The sequence below is a fragment of the Macrobrachium nipponense genome, chromosome 4, assembly GCF_015104395.2.
Source record: "Macrobrachium nipponense isolate FS-2020 chromosome 4, ASM1510439v2, whole genome shotgun sequence".
In the NCBI taxonomy this organism is placed as follows: domain Eukaryota; kingdom Metazoa; phylum Arthropoda; class Malacostraca; order Decapoda; family Palaemonidae; genus Macrobrachium; species Macrobrachium nipponense.
In genome coordinates, this window is record NC_061100.1 from 128,176,146 (window position 1) to 128,200,064 (window position 23,919).

General features: G+C 35.6%; 1 protein-coding gene across 7 annotated transcripts in view; it reads right to left on the reverse strand.

Annotated features, from left to right (window-relative positions):
- Positions 1–8,187, reverse strand: part of LOC135211169 (chitin synthase chs-2-like) — a 115,248-nt gene extending 107,061 nt beyond the window's left edge. For 3 of the 7 annotated variants that reach the window (XM_064244360.1, XM_064244357.1, XM_064244367.1), the window contains exon 1: positions 7,909–8,185. The gene's annotated coding sequence lies outside the window, so the exon portion shown is untranslated. Of the gene's footprint in view, positions 1–1,604; positions 1,623–7,908 lie in introns of those variants that run through there. The other 4 variants (XM_064244364.1, XM_064244365.1, XM_064244366.1 and 1 more) reach the window with 3 other exon arrangements.
- Positions 8,188–23,919: the final 15,732 nt, after the last annotated feature.

Below are 23,919 nucleotides of genomic sequence, written 5' to 3' on the forward strand. Positions count from 1 at the left end.
ATATATATATATATATATATATATATAGTGTCGCACTCCCGTAAGTATATACGGTACTTAGCCATTAGTCTGTGTGACGCGGGAAAGAGGCGGCGGGAGATGGTGTTGAACGTCCCTTCTTTTTCCATACACGTGGGAAAATAAACATGTGGGGACAACACCTTTATTAACCTTATTCGAACCTAAACCTCAACGTCAACCTCCACTGGTCTCGTGTGGGCTTTGCGGTACTGATTCACTCCTTGTGAATGGATTTTAAAATTAAAGTGAACAGAGACGAAGAAAATGGTAAATTTCTCTCTCTCTCTCTCTCTCTCTCTCTCTCTCTCTCTCTCTCTCTCTCTCTCTCTTTGCAGATATTTTTTAGATCAAAGAGCAAGATCACTTAGCTGACAGACATATATTGCTCTTATTCATTTTCATAATAATAACAATAATAATAATAGTGAGCTGGCTATTCATGTGGCGCAAACCTATGATGACTCATTTTACTTCCTCATCTGATTTTAACAGAACGTTCTAGAAATCACAATTTTTGACAGCCTTCATCAGACTGGTAAATGCATCCGGGCGTATAAGAAAACTCGATGCCATTCAACTCAGCTTGTCAAGCCTGCCACGACCTTTCATAAGGTCACGGGAAAAGGTCACCTAGACTCATAAGAAAGTGGAAAAAGGACTACCTCCCTTTTCTCTGTAAGCTTCTTCGGGCCATTTATTATCCTCTGAATAAGTGAATCTTTCAACATGAACCTTGCTTTGAATAAATGATCAATTCAAACAATTTTCACCCACGTTCAAAACCATTCCGAGGACGAACAGTTGTCGATATTGGTTTTATTTCGAATCAGTCTCCAGATGCATGTTTACCTAAAGGTCATTTGTGGCTCTAAGCATGAGACATGAACACCAGATACCCTTTGACCTCTCTTACCAGGCCGAAATCACTAATCTGACCAAGGCTAAATTGCATAGCATAATGATATTAATGACCCTCAGACAACGGTTAAATTATCAGTTGACCTCTACTTTTCCTGAATGTGTTATATTCACCGAGTCAACCTGATATAAGCCCAAGGCATACCAATGTCGGGTACGGGTAGTGGCTGGTGACTTAGCATGGTCATTCAAGCGAACTTTGCAGGGCCAAGGATCTTCCGGAAACCATTATTAAGAATCCGTAACTAACGGAAACCGGAATATATAGTTTTGAGGTCAGGGCTGTACCCGTTCCTTGAGGTATACAAGTGAATATCTTTAGATTATAAACTGTAAAAGATACAATCGCAACTAGCCTTGTCTTAATAATAGAGAAACCCACTAAATCCTCGTTTGGGAAATGCATAAATTTGTCAAGTAAAATATGCAAGATAGAGCCATCCAAATTAATCGTTTCCTTGGATGTTTAGCCATCTATTTATTTTCGCCTTTCTTTTGTCCTTTTCTAGTCTGGGCAAGATAAAGGCATGTTATTCTTTCAAAATTCTTTCAAAAATGAGAGCTAAAACATTCAACTGAACAAATTACCCGTGGAAATTGTAAAATTGCGAAATACAACCTACTAAACTAAGTATTGGTCCCCTTATAACTAAAGTAATACTCACAACTATATCCTACGGAAGATATGAATCACCACTCCACTGAACTTTTGGAGTATAATGTGACGTGATGGGGGAAGAACAGTTCGGTAACCAACACTTACAGGATTTAAGCATTACCCTAATCCCTAATGACGTCGACCCTTATCTGACCTGAAAAGCTCTCCACGGCTGATAAGAAATTTTGGTGACTGGGGATCGTCGTCACTCCAAAAGTATTTAGACTAGATGCTCAATAATCGTATTTACACGAACGTATTTAGTACGTGTAAATATACGGTAACGGCATGTTTACGGAACACTAAGAATGTATCATGAATTGTTCTTTCCGAATGAATCAGAGGGCAATATCTGAAAGCAGTTCCCACCTTTATAACAAAAGTACGAATACTGCACATGCAAGCAGGCGCACCCATGTAAATATGAGCCGATGAATACCACTCCTTGAAGATTTGAATGTTTCACAGAATTTTATTTTATTTACGCACACAAGTACAAATGTCATACAAGTACACATCGTTCTACTCTCTCCATCATTAACATTCTTTCCGTGTGAACGCTAACGACTCCTTACAGTTAACCATCCGATAACAATCGACTTAAAAATCCCTTTGGGAATCCCTCAGAAACGGGGTTTGAACACTTGCATTCTATTTCGTTCCGGATTAATTTCATTACAGCTACAATCTTATGAAACGCAGACCTTAACATTTTACAATCATGGATGCGTCACAAAGTCACAAGAGGGTGTGCGCTCATAGACAAGATTTCCACTTGAAGCCAAATCAGCGCAAAACTGAAAGCAAGCGTACAAATCAAGAACACGCGAGATGCCTTAAGTATACTATAACACGATCAAACACTATGCTAACTCAATATCGACAAACAATGTGAAGCCATTGGTGGAACGTTTGAAAATAATAATAATAATAATAATAATAATAATAATAATAATAATAATAATAATAATAATAATAATAATAATAATAATAATAATAATAATCTGCACCTTTTCTTCAACCTTCGTGAAATACAATACAATGCAATCATGATTGTGTGTGATCCATGGTCACCTTTTAGAAATGTGAAGAAAACTGAATTTGTCTTAAATATGTATATGTCGTCATTCTGGAATAAAATGTCAAACATATCTTATCACGAAATTCCCACAATTAAAATGAATTAAGAAATGTATACGAAAACTGGTGTGTATATCAATGCTCAGAGAGAGAGAGAGAGAGAGAGAGAGAGAGAGAGAGAGAGAGAGAGAGAGAATTCCTATTAAAGAGCCTATTCTTTTTGTACTTGTACTTCATTACTATAGACAGTGTATACTGTAGCTCATAACCCATTGTTAAGACTTCCTTCCTGAATCTCAGGTATCTATCTCTACATACTGTCATTATTATATTTGCAAGATCTACTTTTAAGGGTCTTTGTTTTTACGCATTTCTGATGTATTGCTCTACATCTTTTGATCGATACTGTATTTGAGTTACCGGTTGTTTAGGAAACAGCTCTCTCTCTCTCTCTCTCTCTCTCTCTCTCTCTCTCTCTCTCTCTCTCTGTCCTAACAGAAATTGCTACACAGTGAAAAACTGCGAATAGCATAGGGAGGAGATTACTAGGCTACCGCACGGTACCCTTCCTGCATGTTACCAATGTTATCATTACGATTACTGTAATGTTACTATTATTATTACTAGAAGGAATCACTGCTGTATTTATGACTGTTGTTTCTTCTACGTCCAAACCCGACGAAAAAGAGCAGAGATTTAAAGTAAAACACCAGGCTTTCGCCACGTCTTCTGGCATTTTGGTTGCAATCAACCTCGCCGAGAAAAAAAATGGAAAAAAAGTTACCTAAGGAATAATCACCACATGTGCAGTATAACCTCGACGTCCGGCCCTGTTCGTGTCTGGTCCCAAGGTGATCCTGCCTTGGGATGGGTTTCGAACAGCTCTGTGGTGCCCAGTTCCTTTCTCCTCTTCCGCACAACCTTCCCTACTTTGCCTAAAGCAAGTTTTAGTTCATGCAAAGCTAATGTCATGATGCCCTCACACAGGACCAAATGTTAAATATTTATTGTTTGTATGGTGTTTGTACGTTGCATGGAAGCAGTGGTTATCCAGCAACGGGACCAACGGCTTTACGTGACTTCCGAACCACGTCGAGAGTGAACTTCTATCACCAGAAATAAACATCTCTCATTCCTCAATGGAATGGCCGGGAATCGAACCCGCGACCACCGAGGTGAGAAGCAAACACCAAACCAACCACGCCACTGAGGCGCTTGTTAAATATTTAGCTACAGGTTTTCGAATCGATTTTGAATTATTGCTGTAAATTTCATCTTAAAACAGACAAAATTTCTAACTTGTAAGGATTATCCCTAAGATTCCTGAATGTATGCAGTTATCGGTCGACAGGAATTTTCGGCCAAGAATTACATTTTACAAATTACCAAAATTCTTCCAGCTTTCTACGTTGGTTTAAAAAGATAGCTCTTTTTACTGCGCTTCTCCAGACAAAATACGTGATATCTATTTAACTCAAAATCTTTATTTCGTTTTTATTCAACCTCGATTCTCCTAATCAAACCATGGAACAAAAACGAGACAAAAGTTTTATTCGAATTTACTTTTAAGGTTTAGTTTCTAGCATCACGTTTCCGCCTCGAAAGAAAATATATTTTTTAGTGAAGAGTATTTTTCGAAATCTATTTCTTAATGAATGTCATTTTCCTAAAACCTTTGGCAATAATCACCATTTTTTGAAAATTAGTTGGAAATGAATACCACGCCTCAGTTTCATGAGCTTCACTCTGAAAAATACAGTGCTTGTAAGTTCCTTCTACCTTGGAGTGCGGCCGTATTGGAGGAAAACATCTCATAAACATCCATTGGCAACTTATCGAACACATTACAAACAGTTCGAATACAAGTTAGCGACTTATAAGCAGTCCTACCCAGTCCTTCACATAATTATCCAACGTAGTCAAGGATTCGTTCTCCACTTGCAGTCCATCACTTGTCTTCAACTTGTTTGTGATACGTATGCGACGAGTTGCCGACGTGTGTCTGTGACAAGTTTTACCGTAACATGGGTGCACCTTCGTCCGATGCGCCAAAAAGGGCTTGATAACGAGCCCAAATTAAGATGGTTGATTATGCTACGTTAAAAATAAGCATTGTATTTCGTTGCTTTAAGACCATTTTTTTTTTTTCGCACAAAAAAAATTTTGACCCAAAAGTTTCAGTTAGCTCAATCTGTTCCTGCATAAAATATTGCCTATATATTTTGGATTTTTCCTTTGTTTTCTTTCTGAAATGAACTAAATCAAATGTGACTCGGTTAACCGTTCATCCTCTATCTCGGAGAAGCAATGGGGCACACACACACACACACACACACACACACACACACACACACACATATATATATATATATATATATATATATATATATATATATATAGATAGATAGATAGATAGATAGATAGATAGATAGATAGATAGATAGATAGATATATGACATAAATATTTATATATATAATATACATATATATGTGTGTTATGTGTAGAGCAATGGCAAACGCTTAACTATACTATTAGACTGATTTGCTAACACAATCTGTTCTAGAACTTTTATTTATTAAATCATACTCTCGTATTAAACGACATTCCAGTGGAAAATATTGTTAGTTTTTCCAGGATTACAGAATGACTCAGAAACAACTTGAACACCGAGTCAAAAGAACGGTGCCAGGAGATTTTGGTTAGTCATGTTGCATCAAGGTTACTTTGAAATTAAATTCTCCTGAATTGCCTTCCTATCATAAGTCTTGAAGGAGTGTGCAAATAAATTTAAATTTGTCTCTTATCATCCTACATCCACCCCAGAAGTTCCTACCATTCCAGTTCTCGGCAATTACTCATGGAGTGAGGTAGCTGGACCCTTCCTTCCTCTACTGTGACTGCAATCCACCAAGTCGACTAACTATCAGATACAAAGGCTCTGCTTAATTCAATAGATACACAGAGGTCCTCCGGTTCGTGAGACGAGTGTCATGACCACAACATAAGACGCGAGAACACTCCTCTAAGAGAAGGGAAATAATTTGTGAGGGATCATAGCCAAGGAGCGGAGGACATGTTTGTTTCGTCGATTAAATTGCTATAACGTATACTAGCGTTCGGTGGAGATAAAGGAGAATAGCGCTTGCAAACGCATCCCAGAAATAACTACACAGAACTGGAAGGCGCCATTCTCCGTCTCCTTTCCTCAAAGTGGTGAAGGCTTATAGTGGTATCTAGTGTGTATATATATATATATATATATATATATATATATATATATATATATATATATATATATAATAATAAAATCCTAGTGAATCTTTCCTGTTGTCCACTCCGGGTGGGGGCGGAGCAGTTAGGGGGTTGGGAGGATAAAGGGAAAGAGGTTGGGGGGGTGGAGGGAGGGGATCAGGACGGTAGGAGAGACATGACAGGAACCGCCGGGTTCCAGCGCAGCGTACCGCGTCCCATCAAGCTCGTGTATATATTATATATATATTTCTCCACGCCTTAATCTTGCGGGGGGAGAGGTAGAAAAGGCGATAGTCCTTCAATTTTCTACAAGCACTATAAGATGAGGTTATTGGCTCAACGCCATGCCCAACCAATGCTCAATAGGCTTAAGCTTAAACATTCTTACCAACAAGTCGCTTCCCTATTGAAGTGTAGCTGCTACAGATACTATATGTTACAAAGCACCAGTCACGGCTATCTTCCTTATTTAAACTTCTGAATTATAAAGGAGGATGAATTCTTTAACAAACAGCTTACATCCTACAACCATAGTATATATATATATATATATATATATATATATATATATATAATATAAAATCCTACTTTCAACCTTAGGTAAAATTTAAGCAAGCTTACAACTTCATTACCAGTCGACTCGAAATCATTATAACCTCTCAGTACCGTAAGGCATGGAAGTATTATTTCTGCACGAAAGACCTTCGAAGACATAAAACGTAAAATATGACAGTACCAGAATGACTTGTGAGAATTGGCAACGCATTCCGTTGGCCAACAAGAGGAACTGCAACTTGGAACTTGAAAGAGATCAACTGAGCATAACTTTGGAAATTCGAACGCATCTCTTTAGGCCTAAAATGAAAATCCCATCATAGCTATTACAAAGAGCAAAAAGCATACACATCTTTATATATATATATATATATATATATATATATATATATATATTAGATAGATATATTGATAGACAATAGACAAATAGATAAATAGATAGATAGATTTAGATAAATAGATAGAAATATAATGTGGTCTCGTGTCAAGTGGTTGCCAGACTTCTCACTAGCGAGAATCCTAAGATCCCTAAAAGAAAAAAATTGCCTTTGTTGATCTCTGCAGACTTCATTTGTCAGTCGTTGGTCGATAGTGGTGGGTCGCAGCGAGGGTGGATAGAGCGTTTAGCCAGCAACCTCATTCCAAAGGACTGGAAAGCCATCACCTGCTTGAACCATCCTCACAAAAAGGGAAATTCTAATACTTTAAATATTTACATGTGTGTGTGTGTGCATGAGTGCGTGCGTGTGGCAAGGCAGACTATTCGAATAACGGAATTTGACAACCTACAGTTTTCAGAAATGTATCAGTTCCGCTGGCATTACCTTCAAGAGCACATGTGCTTGCGACGAGAGATGAGGAAGATGATAATCTGTGAACCCAAAACTGTGAAGATTTCGTTCTTTCGTTATATAAACCGATATATTTTCCCCAACAAGAGAATATTCCTAATACACCATAATGAGAACTCTACTACGCTTTATATTAACCTAGGCCTAGAGATTTACTATGGTTCAGTTGTTCAAAAATTTTTGGTCGGTAGTAACAACACTGAGTGAGATTTGCCTAGGCCTAACGCTGCCGTTGCTAATTCTTAGGCCTAATGAATATTCAAATCAAAAGCGATAATCCCAACTGGCGTGTTACTTTTTTAATTGGTGTAACAACAACTTTTACTATATAATACATATAAAAAAAACTAACTGTATAACGCAACATGTACTTATTTAGTACATTGACATAAACATATAGGCTGTACCTGATTTGTTTTTTAATGTTCTCATACCATGATAATAAAAATTTTAAAACCGATATGTCATTATTCTCATTACTCGTTACGACAGAAAGCGAGCAAAAAATCACTGATGAAAACTATTACTCTCTAACATCACAGATAAATGAAAGGGAAGACCTGCATACTTACGAGTTCAGTCCCCTGTTGCCTCTCACCTCCCGAAGCAGGGAATTTCACTTGAAGCTCCTTTCGAATTATAAAATATTCCTTTTCTATCTCCTGAAGTATTATTTTACGGATTCACAGCACACCACTTTCTATCAAGATCTAGGTCTGTTTACTTTGAGACACATTGCTACCCTTCGATGGCTTTCGTAACAGAAGTCAAAGAAACACCATAGCCAATCACACGGGTTCCCCAGACAGGTAATATTCTTTCGTCCAACACGGTCGAGACGCCACTGGAGGTGGCAACAATCACCGAGCGCCTCGCTGCAAAACTACTTTCTACTCTCTCAAGATGCCGATTCGCTTCTTTTATGATTAATTATTGTCTTCGCTGCTTACACCGGCATTGTTCGGAGCGCATTTCGAAGGTAGTTCGAATTGTTATTGGTAGAGACTGTTTTATATAACTCTTTATTCATTTACTCAAATAATAAGGCCAAACATTAGATTTTTTTGAGGAGAAAGGGAGAACCAAAGGTTAGGGTAGGCGGTGCAAGAGGTGACGTCATAGGGCAGGTAACCTGATGTATAAGGTGTCGTAAAGGTGATCAAGATTTGTTAAGAGACCTGCAGTCGAAATGCAGTTATAAATGTTAAAAAGATTCTAATTGTGGATAAATATAGCGTTATGCTGAATGAACAAATTTTCTAGCGCATTCCTAGATATTTTGCACGCGTAATCAACAGTTAGGAAAATATGTGCTTTTCAGAGAAATAGCATGTCATCTAATTTTTTTTCATAATTGTCAGTTTTAAGTGAAGGTTTGGCGTTATGCCAAATAATAAAGAACTATCCTAAAGTAATATAGCTAAGGAATTTAAGATGATAAGTTTCCAAGTTAACGCTGCTTAAGCATCTTCCATCCACTCATATAAACCGGAAATTATCTCATATCTATGCTCACGATGTAAATCCTCAAGTACAAGGCATCTACAGTTACATATCAAATTGTGTGTGTGTGTGTAAAACTCAAATTATACAAGGGTAAAGATGCACTGCAGGAAGGAAGCGAAGGAATTACATCGTGTGCTATGGGAGGTCATTGATAAGGTTCTGATGGATATAAGTAAGGCAGATGACAGGAGGATGGGGAGAGAAAATTGTGGATTTGGACAAGGTACATTGTGCTGAATGCTGATCGAATTTATTGAAATAGTTCATTAAGAAATTTGCAAGGGAAAACTTGAACTTGGCCTAGTGGAAATAATAGGATTTTAAGATAGTATCCTAGAGCAACAATGCGGATGGTGTAGAGAATGTGTAGTATACAAGATAATTTGATGATATTAAGCATAAGTACCTATAACCGAAGCGGAATGTGTTCGAATCTAGAGCGTCAATATTATTACTGACTGATTTCGGGTAAAACTGAGCCAGGGACGTATTATGTCTCCATGACTTTATCTTTAAATATCTTTACTGAATGAGCCTGTAGCTAACCAACTCGCTCCCTAATAGCACGAAGCCTTTAAAACACATGTGAACGAGTTTCTCACTCGCCAACCACCACCCTGCCCGAGTCATGATTGCCTTACTGTCGAGAGAATCCAGTTTCCAACAGTTTCCAACCCTAGACAAAGACGACGTCAACACTAGTCAACACACAGTCCAAGCTATTACCAGTACGGATTTGACTTCGTTCGGTAATGCCGAGTACTTGAGTTTCGTGCATGAATATGACCACCACAGATTTGAGTTCCCGGAGTTGAGAAGTATGCAATTGATATCTACGAATCTACGATAAAAGACATATGAAATTATATATCATTAGGAAGATCATGGATCATTTTGTATGTGGATCCTTTTTTTTATGTGCAGCCTACATATACAAGCAGCTTGTTTTTTTTTTTTGCATACATAAGCGATCCCACATAGACCACATTAATTGAAGTGACGCATACTTACTACACAGCCAGTTCCGGTATTAGGGTATCAATTTATCATATCCTGCATATCAAATGTTAGTATAATCATTGGGAGATTAGGCCTACGGGTCAATTTCTTATATTTTGAGGCAATGACAATGCATAGATTTACACGTCATTTTCTTATATTTTGAGGCAATATAGGGCATAGGCCTTCACGTAAAATTCTTATATTTTGAGGAAATGACAAAACATAGGCCTACACATCAGATTCTTATATTTTGAGACAATGACAAGGTATAGGCCTACGCATGAAATTCTTAGGCCCCGTTAACACGATGCGGAAACCGCGGGAAATCCGCGTCGATGCAAAAAAAATGGTGCCCGTACACATTGTGGCGGTTTCCGCGCGGTTCATTCGGTATCGGTATGGAAGTGGAAGAAGCAACATGCTTACGTTATGTTCAAAAGACTGTATCCAAAACTGAGAGAATATGAGCACAGATTCTTCATTTATTTCAGAATGACCATAAAATGACGATTTACTGATAGTGAATAAGGATGATAGCAAGGGATCATCAAATAACATAATGCAGATCGTATTAATTTATATGTAATTGTGAGTACACACATCCACACACACACATATAATGTCTATATTATATATATATATATATATATATATATTATATATATATATATATATATATATATATATATGCTTAAAAAATCACAGTAGATGCACGTGACTTCATAAATAAGCGAATTCCTCAGGAAAATGAGTCAGAAATTCAAGCGCTTTCGTCTTTACTCAGACATTGTCAAGGAGTTAATGAGGTACAATTGGAGAGAAAGGTCTCAGGTACAACACAAGATCAAGAATATCAGATGGTTAATTGTCAAAAGGGTAAAAATTAAAAGAGATAATCCAGGATTATCGTATATCACACGGTCACAAACCTAAACAGATTGACCTTGACCCTAACCGAAATTACAGTTTCTTTACAGTCCAAAACATGTAAAAACTGAATATATTAATTTTGTTGCTTATATTTATCTACAACTTTTTTCATTATGAAAGCATCAAGTTTAAATAAACCAAGACTTAAATTTAAAACATTTCTATTATTTGACTTGATGAAACAAGATTCAATGATATTCCTTTTAACTGTGTCATTACATGGGATTAAGGCTCTTGCTTGACTCCAGTTAATAGGATGGTCTAAATCTCTCATATGTACGAATAATGCATTCGATATTTGCCCAGTTCTCACAGAATACTGATGCTGTTTGAGACGTTGTGAAAGAGATTTACCGGTTTGTCCGTAATAGCCTTTATCACACTTTTTGCAACGAATTTCTTATATGCAGCCTGGAAGATCTTTAGGAGAATTTTTGATTATTAAACTCTTGACATTAATATTACTGAAAACAACATTTATGTTAAAAAGCTTTAAAATTCTAGGAATATCTAAAAACATTTCATCATAGGGTAATTTTAGAATGTTATTCTTACTAAATTCAAGTTTGTCATTTTTACCCTTTTGACAATTAACCATCTGGTATTCTTGATCTTGTGTTGTACCTGAGACCTTTCTCTCCAATTGTACCTCATTAACTCCTTGACAATGTCTGAGTAAAGACGAAAGCGCTTGGATTTCTGACTATCATTCTCCTGTGGAATTCGCCTAATATATATATATATATATATATATATATATATATATATATATATATATATATATATATATATAAAATATATATATATAAATCTATGTATATATATATAATATATATATATATATATATATATATATATATAAATTATCTATTATATGTATGTATGTTATATATCTATATATATATACTATATGTGTACATATATTTGTATGGTATATATATAATATATATATATATATATCATATATATATTATTTATATATTTGTATATTTAATACATACCTATATATATTATATATATATAATAATATAATATATACTTATATGTACATACATTTATCGTATATATGAATATATATATATATATATATATATTATATAATATAATATATATAATTATATATTATATGTATATATAGATATATATATATATATTATATATGTTAATTATTATATAAAATTATATATATGTGTGTGTGTGTGTGTGTGTGTGTGTGTGTGTACAGGGAATTTACGAAATCCCAAGGGCAAATGTGAAATAACCAATTGGGATAGAAACATTTGATCCCAGAGAGCTAGTACTAAACACGGTGAAACAGTGATTTATTTATCTACACTGTTTCGACGTATTTGGTATTAGTCCCCTGGGGGTCAAGTGTGTTTCTCTGTGTTTAGTACTACCCCCTGGGGGGATCAGATGCACTTAAAGAAATTTGATCCCCCACGGAAGATGAAAAGAACCACAGATTAACCAAATTGTCGAAACTATTGCCAGCCAATCAGCTTCAAGGAATGGCCGTGACGTAATCATTGGCGGGCTATAGTTGGAAAACGGAAAAGTAGCGCATTGAACGGGATTACCTATGATATGCTATACGATGCGATGCATATCGAATGGCGAGATGTGACGTGTAAAGTATTTGTTAATGAGAGACTTGTTCCACAGAAATGGACGAGATCAGTTATCCTTTCATACAAGGGAAAGGATGTTGGAGGCAAGTTCTTTTCTTATGGACAGACGATTCCTTCGGTTAGAGAGATAGAATGAATCATACGAGTGAGAATGAGAAAAGTGGGAAAATGTATGGGAGTTGCGCGGCCGTGATGCCTGATGCGATAAGTATTGATGAATGGTACAATAAAGGAATTTGTTAAGAAGTATTTTAGATTTCAAGCTGAGAGTCAAGCTAAAGTATGTAGAGGTAGAATGACGTGTATGACATCAAAGCAGATTTCCCTATATCTCTGTTTGACGTTTTAACGGCCAAGATGACAAAATCAGGGAGCGAGTGAATACAGACAGAAGTTAGGGGACACACTAGTTGTAAGATGGAGGGTAACAGTAAGATTAGGATGGTAAACGAAATCCAGAAAAATTAATCAGTGAATGCTGATAAGATTGGTGGAAGATAGAACTTGGTTCATTCATACAGGTAATTATGATTAAGCTTTATAGATGAAGGTCAAAGCAGAGGAAAAATAAGTCATAAAAATGTCAGGCTATGGAAGGTAGCTGAAGTTCTGCAAAAGACAGGGAACAGGAAATTTAAATGATTAAAAAATACAAGACACACAAGGACTGTGAAGTCATTTTGTACGTTTATTCATAAAACTTCCTCAGATATAAATATGAAGAAAGAATAGCCGCATTACAGACTGTTCTACAATATTTCCCAGGTTCTCGCTCATTTCTATTTCATTGCCATCACTATAAAAGAACAAACGGGTATTATAGCAAGATTTAATCGATGCATGACCCTCTTTTCGTTATCTTCCTTTTTAGAAGCAAGAAATATTAATTGACACTTACTATTAAGAAATACAGAGGAGCAGAATATAGTGTTCCAGGAGATGTGAACTTGAAAGCCAAAGTTTCATAAAACATAAGAAAGCGATCAGTGACTGGTCGTAAGACGAGGCTAGCGTCCTGTTCAATCAATTTGTTTATTTTCTGAACAAATAATAAATTTTTGGTAATGCTTCATCTTAGACGTCCCGGCCTGTTTTACAAAACAGGGAAATATTTCTCAGTCCAATAATAAAGTAAATTTCCTGCCTCCTAAGAAGAAAAACTCTGCATTTACCATTGATCACAAACAGCTAATTACATTAGGTCTGTTTAATTACTTAGGGATCCTTTACATAATGTCATTCTTGGCATTTTTATTATCTGTAGCGTCATTACTTTGACTGATCTGTTGTTGTTATGTTTACTATCATCAATTGTATATAGTTATCAAGCTAATTATTTCCAGTACAGCTGCTAATGTAATAATTAACATTACTTTTAAAATTTATTCAATAAGAGTGGATTGCCTGTGGCCCTCGGTGCCACGACATTCCCCTGGCTCTTGCCTGTTTTATGTAATCCAGCATTTGAATTATTATTATTATTATTATTATTATTATTATTATTATTTTATTATTATTTTATTATTATATTATTATTATTATTATCAAAAGAAGAAAAATTTTTTATCAAATAGATTTTAACTGACAGATTGCCGAGGTGAACAAACAAGTCAGTAAAACATTATCAGTATTTGCTTATAACATAAAATGCCAAGAATGGCAGGAACTTGCTTTGCTATTTGGTCTACGTGAAATTAAATTTTAAAAATGTGTCAACAGAGAATTCTTCCAGACCTCGATATTCCTAATGCCTGGGCGGTGGTTCCAAGTGATCTGGCTGACATCTGAGTCACCGCCTTCGTAACAGACGGAAATTTAAGCCACAAGCCGACGATAAACTAGGGTTTGCCATTTTCTCTTACTCGGGGAGTCATCCTAAAAACTACTTTGCTGTTGCTATTGTTGTTGTCGGGGGGGGGGCGGGGGGGGGGGGGGGGGGGGGGGGAAGGAAAGGACAGAAAAGGTCTGAAAAAGGAGTTTCACGTCGAGTTAAAGATACATGAATTTTCGTATGGGATATTTATAATTTATTTATTAGAATGAAAATGTGAAAAATCAATAATGTGCATATTAAACAGTAAAGAAAAAATTATTTCTAATGAAATGTATCATATTTTTTTCATTTTCTTTGGTGAAACAACGGGTTATCTGTCAATTGATTTTAGCACGTTTTAATTTATTTGATGTACTGAATTTAGAGGCTATACATCTGTTCAATTATTTTGTGCTTCCGCTTATAACTGAGAATATATGAACTCGTTTAATTTGTGTCCTTTTTATTGGATTCTTGATGTTAGTATAAGTAGTACTAATTACGAGTATTAATTATGAAGACCACTTCATATTAAGTTAAGAATATAATGTTTGCAACTTATGCGTCAGTGGAAAATCTTGCACGTGTCCCGAGTAAGCTGGAGGTCAGATCACGCCTTCTCTCTCTCTCTCTCTCTTTCTCTCTCTCTCTTCAAGTGAGGAAGTAGGTTCTGGACAGTGACTGAATTGTTATATACAGGTTTTGGGTTCAAAGATGCTGGTATGGTTGCTAGTCTCGTGGAGGTTGAAATCAACATTCTTTGGAAGCTTGAATTTCAAGTCAATGGCCCCTGTGTGTTTGTTTTATGTGAATAGGTTTCATATAATAATATTAATAATAGAGTTGCAATGCACATCTAGCCTAACCCTTTCCATTAACAATTAACTGGTATTTGTGCTCAATAAGATCAGGGGCGTCATTTCAGATTTTTATTGTTGAGGGGGATGGGGGGATGCAAAGACGGTTTGGCAAGCGAAGCGAGCCTAATCAGCTTGTTTTTTTTTTTTGCGCTTTTGAGCTATTTTACGTACTTTTTGAAGCCCCATGAGCAAGGTATTTCAGCAAAAATTATATACTCCCACTACTGTTTGTTTATCTCGTCATCAGTGGTAGCTAGTAGACAGACAAGGATCAAGAAACGTAATATTTCCGATAAATTTCATATATCTATGATTGGGGCTTAAGGGAGGTAAGTTGAGGCTTGGGGGTGTGGCGACTGCCCCCCAGCCGCCCCCCGCAAATGACGCCCATGGATAAGATCGAGAAGACAGAATGAGAATTGAATAAGTGCTGAAGTACCGGAAACTGAGAAAATTGAACATATAATGAAATATATAATACAGTTCTTTCCATCATGGATGGATGGTTAAATTCGTCAGATTTCAGTAAACAACAAAACTACATTAAATTTAGATTACCTGAAGGAGAAACAAGCAAGGTAGGAAAGTACCTTGGGTTTAGGCTGATTTTACTCCAGTATCTCGTAGCTGGACCTATTTATCAAAATCTGTTTTCAACACTTCATTTCGTGATGAAATTTTGGGAAACGTTGATTACTATCCACAGAAATTTTGACCGTGACCCATTTTTCTTAAACGCGACGTGTCAGTTCAGAGGCGAAAAATTTGTATTTCCTGTTCTCTGTGAATGTTTGTCGATAGGTTCATAACAGATTGCTAATTAATGTTGCCCAGTACATACTTTTATCTCGGCCTATTTTGAAGATAAGATAGGTAAAGGACAAGATTTTAGCAAATTTTATCTATATCTCAGACTCTGTGTTAGGTGGAGGTCTGCGGTCTTCCTAATGAGGTCTACATATGTTGCAATGACTTCAAGTGCAATTGCTTATTGTAAAGTCTGTTTCGAACGGCAGTATCTGTTCGTCTGAACGCATGCGGTGGAAGTCTAGTACATGTTGTTCCTACGGACATCATGCAATGTATAACAGCTGCTGTACGTGCAAGCATAAAATGTACATTTTATATGAGGATACGCATTATGAGTACTACAAGTTTCAGTATAAATGTGAATAATACATTCAAGAATATATACACGTGAAAAAAAGATAGATAGATGGATAGATAGATAGATAGATAGATAGAAAGACAGACAGACAGACAGACAGACAGACAGACAGACAGACAGACAGACAGACAGACAGTTAGATAGATAGATAGATAGATAGATAGATAGATAGATAGAATAGATAGATAGATAGATAGATAGACGGACAACCTGAATAAAAAATTAATGCAACTTATTAAAGAAACATTAAAACTCTCAAACACTTTACCCGATCCCACAATGGGCGTGACTCTTTTGTAAGAAAACATTTGCATATTCTCACAGCAACATTCACTAACTTACAAATCATTTGCAACAATATTCTATTCTAAAAATAAAAATGCAATTCCGCACAAGGTCGGCCGACATATAATTCTGAATTATTTAGAGCAAGTGAGAATGAAAACAATTCGATTTAAAATCAAATTATCAACAGAGGTCATTACGATTTCGCAATTGGCAATATAAAGGTTTAATAAAAATAAATGATCATGCAATGACATCGACAGAATTATTACCGACTCCCCGCCCCTCTCTCTCTCTCTCTCTCTCTCTCTCTCTCTCTCTCTCTCTCTCTCTCTCTCTCATGACTGAAACTGTGCAGTTTGACCTGGAGGACATAGTCCTAAGAGTTCTCTTTTAATTTGATTAGGACATTCACTTATAAACATATTCAAAATAGGAATATATCAACATATGAATACTCCCTCTAATAAAGGTTTACTAAAAATAAATAAAAAATAAAATTACCATGCAATGATGATGGCAGATTTATTACTGAACTGCTCTCCCCCACACCCCGTCTCTTTCATAACTAAAACTTTCCTTTGTTTGTATGGTGTTTTTACGTTGCATGGAACCAGTGGTTATTCAGCAACGGGACCAACGGCTTTACGTGACTTCCGAACCACGTCGAGAGTGAACTTCTATCACCAGAAATACACATCTCTGACCCCTCAATGAAATGCCAGAGAATCGAACTCGCAGTCATTGAGGTGGCACGCCAGCGCCATACCGACCACGCCACTGAGGCGCTATTCTCTTTCCTTTGAACAGGACATTCACTCACAAACTTAATCAAAATAGGAATATGTCAACATATGAATACTCCCTCTAATAAAGGTCTAATAAAAATAAATAAAATATATTATCATGCGGTGACAATGGCAAATTATCACTGAGCCCCCGCCCTCTCTCTCTCTCTCTCTCTCTCTCTCTCTCTCTCTCTCTCTCTCTCTCTCTCTCTCTCTCTCTCTCTAAGACTATGATGTTTGATCAAGAGACGGGACAATAAGCTTAGACTTCATCTGCAAAGACTGGGTACCATTTCCAAAAACTCCTACATTTATACACTCTCTCTCTCTCTCTCTCTCTCTCTCTCTCTCTCTCTCTCTCTCTCTCTCTCTCTCTCTCTCTTCGTAGTAGCCATCTTGCTTGGTGAGATGTACCCGCGTGAAGTCAGATTAATCAACAGATATCACAAGTTTAACATACGACTAGAATTTGAGAAATATCTAGAAGTGTTCGTGAACTATCGGTGATAAGATTAGTGTGAAAATAGTAGGATAAAGCGTCTTCTAAGTTAGTTTATCAAGTGTAATACTATAAATCAGAACAAGATGGCAGTAAGTTCCAACTGCGGGAAGAGGTGGCGTAATTTGGCGTGTTTAGCAGATTCGCAATACGATGAGGTAGCAGGAAGGGAACTGGCATTTCTCATCTATGAAATCAGCAACAGTCCTAACCAAAAAGATACAAAAGCATTCATAGATATATTAGAAGGATATAATCCTTCAAACTGGAACAAATCTAATGAAAACATCTTGAAAATAATTGAAGAAGTTCCAAATAAAATCCAAGTGGTCAAGAGACTCATAAAGAAAATATACATAAACCAACATATTCCGACAAAGAAAATGAATAAGGTGAATCTTGTGAATATCCTAATTGATGCATTAGGAAAAAGAATGCCAAAAGCATGCAAACTGTGTAAGGTTTGGTATAGCATAGTCAATCCACAAAACCTAATCAGAAAATGTGCTGCATGCAACATTCCGACCCATCCACAGTGTGCTGAGGTAATACAAGATTTGAGAAAAGATACAAGAATTTTTTGTTCAACATGTCTATCATGGATAGACAATGTTATTAAATCAAGATTGAATGTACAAATAGTTGAGGATGAAGAAGAAGAGGAAGAGGAAGAAGAAGAAGAAAAAGAAAAAAGAAGAAGAGGAAAACGGAAGAGAAGTAAACAAAAATGAAATGACAGAAAAAAATAAGGAAACAAAGAACAAGATAAAGTATGGATGCAGAGATACTCATTGATACTACATATGAGGCAATAAAGCAGCATACCTACGAAGAAATAAATTACGATATGACAACAGAAAAGCAAATCCCGAAGAGGCTCTACCCAGATCTACACAATGACGGGAAAGAGGAAAAAATAGACAAGAAAGACAAAATCTGCAACCTTTTGAAAAGAGGGAATTGCAGATTTGGAGAAAGATGTTACTACAAACATCCTAAGATATGTCAAAAACTATGAAATATATGGTAAATGTGCATACTTAGATGGATATGGGGATGATTGCAGAGATCTGCATCCAAAAATATGTAAAAACCTAAAAGAAGGAAAAGGATGTAAGTTCGACAAAAAATGCAAATATATGCACCCTGTAGCCATGAATCATAATCAAATAAATAACCAACCAAGTAATAAAATCCAAAATAAGAAAGAAACAAATAAAGAGAGAAATCAAGAATATCAGGTAAAAGAGAAAAGCAAACCACCAAATGAGATATGCAGAGGTGTCAGCAAAAAATTTCAAAGCATCAGCTCCGAAATTCTACTCAAGAGATAATAACTGTATTTATTATGCAAGAGGATATTGCAGAAACGGAGAAAATTGCAGATTCAGACACAAAATGAATAATTATGATGAAGGAAGATCAAATATTATGGAAAAGTTGGATTTTTTAATGTCAGAATTTCTGGAAATGAAAAAAAGAACAACATACCAGAACAGGAAAGAGACATGGGAAAATCCTTATTACTACCATTATTAAATGAAGGAGAAAACACGCAAACCATCATAGTGATGAATGCGCAGGGTTTAGTTACGAGTAACTCAAAAAGAAAAATAGAGTACTTAGAAGAACTAACCCAAAATGAAAAGAAAATAGATATAATGAATATAAGTGAAACCTGGTATTCCCAAGAGACTGGGAATGATGATCAAATAAAAGGGTTCCAAACTTATAGATCAGATAGAAAAAATAGGAATCAAGGGGGAACCGCAATATATGGGAAAGACAAAAAACAAGGAAAAATATATGAGAAATATAGTAACTCAGAATGTGAACTAATAGCGGTAGAATTTGAATCTGAAAAATTGATGAACATAGTAATATATAGACCTCCTAATACTAAAGAGTTTGACTTAATAATTGAAAAATTGGATGATATATGTAGAAATCACAAGGACTGGACTATTCTCCTATCTGGTGACTTCAACTTTCCTTTCGTAGAATGGAAAGAACGAATAGGAAATTGTGGTTGTACTTATACATATAAAAAAGAGAGTAATAGTAGTGCAGAAGATAAGAGGCAATTTGAAAAGCTATTAGATATGCTACTAGAATACAACATTCAACAAATAAATCACCTGCCAACAAGAAAGGAAAATACTTTAGACCTAGTATTTGTGAACGAGATGAATTATGTTAAAGAAATAATAGTTTATAATGCGAGTATTTCAGACCATAATGTCATAGAATTAACAGTTCATTCCAAAAGCAAGTGAAAATAGAGATAAGCAAGAAATGAAAAAAGTGGGAAGGATATGGAAAATTACAACTTCTACAGTAAAAATATAAAATGGTCAGAAATTAATGAAGAATTAAACAAAGATTGGGATAACATTTTCGTAAGTGATGACATAAGGGTAAATACGGAGATATTATATAAAATATTGGAGAAAATAGTGGAAAAATATATACCGAAGAAGAAAAGTAAACATCATTCATGCATACCAAGAGACAGAAGGATCTTGTTCCAGAAAATCAGAAAGTGGAAAAAAGGTCTTGCAAAAGAAAAAAATGCATGGAAAGTTATAGAACTAAAAAGTAAGATAGAAAATGCAGAACAAAAGATTATACAATCAAAAGAAAATGAAAAACGGGACTTGGAAGAAAAAACCCTATTAAATATCAAGCAAAACCCCAAACTATTATACTCATATGCGAAGAAGATGAATAAAAGAAGAATAGAAATAGGCCCTCTGAGAATTGAAGGGAGATTAACGAATGAAAAAAAGGAAATTTGCAACATACTGGCAGAACGATATAAGAGAGAATTCACCCCTAGAATAGATAATGAAGATAATGATATAGAAGTAAGGGAAGAAAATAGTGAATATTTAGCTGACATAGAAATTAATGAAGATGATATTGTGCAGGCAATTAATGAAATTAAAAATGGAGCTGCTGCAGGGCCGGATGGAGTCCCTGCTATTTTGTTAAAGAAAGTAGTTCATTCTATCGCAAAGCCACTTGCAATATTATTAAGACAAAGTGTAGATACAGGCAAGATTTATGATGAGCACAAATTAGCATATATCACCCCTACTTTCAAAAGTGGATCAAGTAATTATAGGCCTGTGAGTCTAACATCACATATTATGAAAGTGTATGAAAGGGTAATGAAGAAAAATATTATGAAACATTTAATAAAAAATAATTTGTTTAATATAGGACAACACGGTTTCGTACCCGGAAAAAGTACACAAACCCAACTGTTAGTCCACCGTGAGAACATATTCAAAAATATGAAAAGCGGAAATGAAACAGATGTGGTTTATCTAGACTTTGCAAAAGCTTTTGACAAAGTAGACCATAATATATTAGCAAAGAAAATTAGACAACACAATATCGTAGATAAAGTAGGAAGATGGTTAAAAGAATTTTTACACAACAGAAAACAGATAGTTATTGCAAACGATGAGAAATCGGATGAAACCAAGGTAATATCCGGTGTGCCACAAGGTACGGTGCTAGCTGCAATATTGTTTGTTATTATGATTGAAGACATAGACAGTAATGTTAAGGATTCGGTAGTGAGTAGTTTCGCTGATGACACAAGAATAAGTAGAGAAATTACTTGTGATGAAGATAGGAACGCTCTACAAAGAGACCTTAACAAAGTATATGATTGGGCAGAGGTAAATAGGATGGTATTTAACTCTGATAAATTTGAATCAATAAATTATGGAGACAGAGAAGGAAAGCTATATGCATATAGGGGACCTAATAATGAGACAATCACAAATAAGGAAGCAGTTAAAGACCTTGGTGTGATGATGAATAGGAACATGTTATGCAATGATCAAATAGCAATTCTGTTGGCAAAATGTAAAGCAAAAATGGGAATGTTGTTACGGCACTTCAAAACAAGAAAAGCTGAACACATGATTATGCTTTATAAAACATATGTTCGTAGTCCACTTGAATATTGCAATATGATATGGTACCCACACTATCAAAAGGATATTGCACAAATAGAGAGTGTACAAAGGTCCTTTACAGCTAGAATAGAAGAAGTTAAGGACCTAGACTACTGGGAAAGACTACAATCCTTATAATTATATAGTCTAGAAAGGAGAAGAGAACGCTACATGATAATTCAGGCATGGAAACAGATAGAAGGAATAACAGAAAATATCATGGAACTAAAAATATCAGAAAGAGCAAGCAGAGGTAGATTAATAGTGCCCAAAACTATACCAGGAAAAATAAGGAAAGCACACAGGACATTAATCCACTACGCACCAGCATCGATAATGCAGCGTCTATTCAATGCGTTGCCAGCTCATCTGAGGAATATATCAGGAGTGAGCGTAGATGTGTTTAAGAATAAGCTCGACAAATATCTAAACTGCATCCCAGACCATCCAAGATTGGAAGATGCAAAATATACCGGAAGATGTACTAGCAACTCTCTGGTAGACATTAGAGGCGCCTCACACTGAGGGACCTGGGGCAACCCGAACGAACTGTAAGGTCTGTAAGGTAAAGGTGTATGTGTGTGTGTGCGCGTTCGATGCTTTCCTGGATTCTCTTTATCATCAATCGTTTTTTATCAACTCTCTCTCTCTCTCTCTCTCTCTCTCTCTCTCTCTCTCTCTCTCTCTCTCTCTCTATTTGGACCCACACATCTCTCCTAGGTATGATATTCAGGCATAATTTAATGCCGAAAGCGAATTGTGAACCGAAGGATAACTTTATTGAACGCGCTCGAGCACACACACACACACACACACACACACACACACACACACACATTTGTTAGTGTCCGTGAAAAATCACATGGAAATTTTCAGACCCGTAATAAAATAATAATAAGATGTAATCATATTGTTTCAACAAACAACCTACAATCTGCATTGATATAACTGACAAATGAATATAATATTATATTAAGTCCAGATGTATTAGCCTACCTCTTAACCAAATCCTGTACATGACGTTCGAATGAGATTTAAATGGGGAACTGTCTTTCCATAATCAGCAATTCTTCTTAAAATGCCCGGAACTTTTCTTTCACATAATATTAGAGTGACTGTCAAGGTGATGCTGATGTATAATAACCAGCAGAAACCAACGACGGCATCTTCATTGGTCCACTCAATGGCCAGCTGCACAGGTATTTAATATAATTGTTTTTCTTTATCGGAATCGGAGAGAGATAAGGCAGAGAGACTGCCTGTGGATAGATTTTCTTTCAAACTCTACCTGTTTATTCTATTGAAATCATGATGTCATAGAGTTACTGGTTTTTATGTGGGCCGCCTGATGGACTTTTTGGAAGGTAGCTCTTACCCAATAATTCCTCAGTGATGCCTCTACTACCTAAGTGATAAATATTCTGGTATTTTTTAACATAATTTTCAAAACCTTAAACAGTAAAAATGAGTATGGTAATTATAGTAATAAAAATGACAAGCATAACAACAATAATATTAAAAGGGGAAAGACCAGTTGGCGAGTCTGATCAAATTGGAATAGTATGCCATTTAAAAGTTTGATTTTCTATTATAAGTCCGTCGACTACCCAAGTATAAATAATAAACAAATTTAAACTATTTTGTTAAACTTTTATGATTCATAAAATGCATATAAAAATGAAATTTCTTGAACAATAGTATGTTATCGTCTGCAGTTCGGACATGGTATAAGAATAGGGCAGAGAACAGTGTTGGAGAGTCTTATCAAATTAGAAGAGTATACCATTTAAAAGTTTGATTTTCTATTATAAATCCGTCAGCTACATATGACTTTTATAGATATATTTTGATAAATGAATAAATAATAAACCAATTTAAAATACCCCAAATTATAGTATTAACTTTTTATTATTCCAATAGTGTATATAAAAATGAAAATTTCTTGAACAATGGTATGTTGTCGTCTGCAGTTCGGACAAGGTATAAGAATAAAGTTGGAAATCTATAGAACATAAATATATTCAAACTCTTCAAATGGTTTTATGATACTCCGAAACGAGAGTGTTTTGTTACCAGTATGATGAGGTAGTCTACTCAGACTCTCTTAGTTTATGTCCATTCTATCGT